This window comes from Orycteropus afer, unplaced genomic scaffold (assembly GCF_000298275.1).
Source record: "Orycteropus afer afer isolate SDZICR_OR568_19922 unplaced genomic scaffold, OryAfe1.0 scaffold00341, whole genome shotgun sequence".
In the NCBI taxonomy this organism is placed as follows: domain Eukaryota; kingdom Metazoa; phylum Chordata; class Mammalia; order Tubulidentata; family Orycteropodidae; genus Orycteropus; species Orycteropus afer.
Window position 1 is genome coordinate 3,305,038 of NW_006921928.1, and position 4,041 is coordinate 3,309,078.

A 4,041-nucleotide genomic window follows, 5' to 3' on the forward strand; every position below is an offset into this window, starting at 1 on the left:
ACTTTCCTTACACCAGACTTAGAAAAGGGGTTTGGAAATTTGCTGTTTTGTTAAAATAAATCTTTCGGTGGTTTAAACTAGATAGCATAATTTAAATTTACAAAAAAAGCAAATTTTGTTCTCTGTTTTGTGTGTGCCTGTGACTTTTTTTTAAAAGTGGATTACAGTATTGGTGTGAATCAAATTGTGTGATATAGATTCCCTAATATGCTCAAATATTATATAACCATTTAATAATACAGTTTCATTCCATTTAACATATGGAAATATGCACTGAAATAATTGTAAAACATTTAGATTAGCTTGTGTTATTTATATTGAAACGTTGCACTGAATTTATTAGAGAAACTTAAGGATGCTTAATTTCCTTACATGGGATAGGTGAAAATCATGTTTGAGCTGTTGTGTACTATTAACCATTTGTAAATGTCTTAATTTGATGTAAATAGCTCTAAAACAAGAGAAAACGTTTCTAATCTAGAGCAACCCTAAAATATGGATGTGCTTACACAATTTCTTAGTTTTGCAACTGTATTCTGATTGACAGGATAGTTATTTTTTAACCTCTTCTAAAAGTTTGGTGATCCGAATGGTCTGGTGGGGATATTAAAAATACTATGTTGATCTAAGAAACAGGTAGCTTTGTGGAGGAATAGATGTAAAAACATCTTGGCGGGGGATACTTTGGGGCATGAATATAAAATATTTTTATTTCAGTAACTTTTCCCCCTATGTAAGTATATATGGTTTGCGGTACAACTTCATTCTATAGAATACTAAGTGGAAATGGATAATTCCTACTTTTCATGTGAAAGTGGACCAATGTCTTACTATAAAGAGTGACAAATAAAGTTAATAATGATTCCAAATTTGTGTCATTTCAGTACTACTTAATCTATTTTATACTGTGAAACCTAACTAAATGGGGTTTTATTTAATCAGAATTGTCTGATTATACAAATGATTGGAGGCTTTAAAAAAAAAAAAAAAACACTTGTGTTTATTCTTACTGCTTCCTGAGATTCAGTACCAATAGAAGAAAGACATTTTAATTACCATTCTTGTTACTGAATTTGTACAGAATGTATGATAAACTCACACTTGACTTTAGGTAACAGAGACTTAAATTTTTCTCTCTCTCTTAATTTTATCTCTTAAAAGACCTTCATTAGAAAATCAAATGTGCATGAACTACTGAGAGTAAAATGAGTCTGCTTTGTAAGTCTGCACCCAAATCACAGTTTTTTTAAAAAAAGACTTTTATTAGAATTTTCAATTTAATGATTATATAACACAGGTATAGTAAGAGAATTCCCTACCCCTGGGAACCATACTTGGGTTTAGTGTTAGCTGTTTCTTGCTCTTCTTGGGAAAGACCATCAAATCATTTCTATGGATAACATCAGGGTGGGCAGGTGTGAGAAGATGGAGTGTATTTAGTTGTGTTTTCTACCACTTACTGCAAGATGCCTTGGACAATTAATGTTAAATCTTCAAAAAGTGAAATAATTTTTTTTCTCTTTGCCTCTCATTGAAATATAAAAATAGTGAAGCTGATACTCAACTACACAGGGAAGGAAAACACTGTCATAAAATCACTGAAGTGTTTGCCACCCTCCCTGCCCACCAGCCAAGTTTATGGAGGTAAGGGTTTTTCAGCTGCCTAAGTCCCAAAACCGTTCCCACTCTGACTGACATGGAACCCAGCAGAGCCTGGGTTTGGAAATCAGGAATCTAGGGTTTTGTCTGTGTTTCCTTGGTCTGTCTCTCAATCCTTTCAAGATACCTAAATACAATTCTTTTGAATTCTTTATCAGAGAGTTCCAATGCTGCGTCTTCCTCAGGGATGTGTTTTGGGTCTGTATCCTGGTCCCTTGTTTCTCCTGGTTTGTCTTGCTTCTTTGTGTGGACTGTGATGCTCTGTTGTCTTCTAGGCATTGTGACGTTTTTGTGTTTATATTTAATTGGCGATTATATGTTGGAGTGACTTGCCCACAATTTTCATTTTCTTTGTTTTGTTTGTATGTTATCTGCACAAGCAGGGTACTGTGCTGTGGTCCTCCATTCACTAGTTGACAGCGCTTATATACTCACCACCTGTCTCCTTTCCTGTTGTCAGCCTCTCGTATATTTTTGCCAACCCTGGCAAACAGCCTGTTCTTAGGTCCTGTTTTTGTTCAGGTTTTCCACCAGTTGGTGTCTAATCCACATCTGTATAGATCCCTTCAAAGCTCAGGGTTCCAGGATTATCTTCTGTATCTCTGTCAATTGGTTTTTCTTTTCTTTGTTGAAGAGGATCTGTGTTGCTTGTCTGCCTATTCCTCCATCTTACCGGAAGTCCGGAAATCAGGAATCTAGAATGCTGCAGAGTGGTTAAAATCCACTTTTCTTTCACAAGTTTCTTATGTAAACATTGCATAGAAGTTAGATTGTTACGATTAAATATGAAGTAAACCAATGCCTTTGTAATTTAAAACTGATGAGACTTTAAGTTCTAGGGGAAGAAAAAAAATTAATTACATGATAGCACTAATCCTTACAGGGTAATGGGCATCAACATCCTTCTATCTATGTTAGGCAGAAAGCAATTAATTAAAATAAATGTTCTGCCAAGATTATTATACCTGTTGCTGATGATTTGCTCTTAAATTAAGTCTAATTTGTTCAGGAACATAAATCACAGTGTTGAGATTTCTGTGAGGCAGGAAAGCCAGATTCCACTGACATTGAAAAAGAAAACCCAATCACTACATCTAGTTGGTGGGTTATTCCACAATTATAAAACAAACACCTGAGATTCTACATGTGGTAGATACTGCATATGGTCTAATTCTATTAGGAAATAACCAATTTTTCTTTGACTATGTCTTTTTTGAAGGAATGATATTCTGAATCCTTTTTCATTGCTACCAAATAACATGAACGTTACGTACTTTTTAATAGATCAAACCAACATTTTCTAAAGAAGTAGGAACTGGGGTCAATGACTATGACAGCTGAGTCATACAGTGGCATCAAGCCTTCTAACTTGGACTTTAAAACGTTCTAGCCATTTTATGACAGAATTAATAGGCAGTGGTTTAAAAAAAATTAGTTGAGAGAAGCATTGTGATTAAAATGCATCAAGTCATAAGGATAAATTCAGCTCATTGCTTCAGCACTTACTCATTGAACAATCTTGGGAAATCCCTTAATCTCTCTAAATCAGAGTTTTTAATCTATAATGGGGTGGTAATACCTCAGGTTTGTGAAAATTAGCATTCAGTAGGATAACATGGTCAAAGGTTTGTGACTGCTTAATAAATAGAAACTATAATAGCAGTACCAAGTGCAAGGAACTTTCTTGAACATAACATGCTTTTGATGTAGTAGCCAGTTTGTTGGATGCAAACAACAGAAATTGGTTAAATTTGTCATTTGTCCTAATAATGCCCTTTTACTGGACCAGGATCCATTCCAGGAGGACACATTGCATTTGTCATGTTTCCTTGGTCTCTAGTCTAGTCAGTTTACTTTTGAAGAGTATTTGCTAGGTATTTTATAGAATGTCCCTCAATTTAGATTTGTTTGATGTTTCCTCATGATTAAATTTAGGTTATGTGTTTTGGGGAAGAAGTGGTAGTATGCCTGTCTCAGTTATCAGAAAGCACATAATGTAAATATGTCTCATTTTTGGTGATGTTAACTTTGGTTAAGGTGATGTCTGCCTGCCAGGTTTTTCCACCATAAAGTTGCTTTTTTCCTTTGTAATTATAAAGTGTCTTATAGGGAGATACTTTAAGACTATGTCTGTATCCCATTTTTCATCATATTTTCACCCATTGATGATTCTTTCCTAAAACTGTTAACTGGAGTGTTTGCCAAAAGATGATTTTCTGTCATTCCTTCTTTTTATTAATTGGAATTGTTCTGAAGAGCTTTCCCCTTTTCCCTATTTATTCATTTGTATTAGCATGAACTCATGGATATTTATATCAGTCTGTTATAATCCATTCCTGTCTCGTGTTTTGTTGCTCACCTGTCCCAGATTTGGCCGTTTGG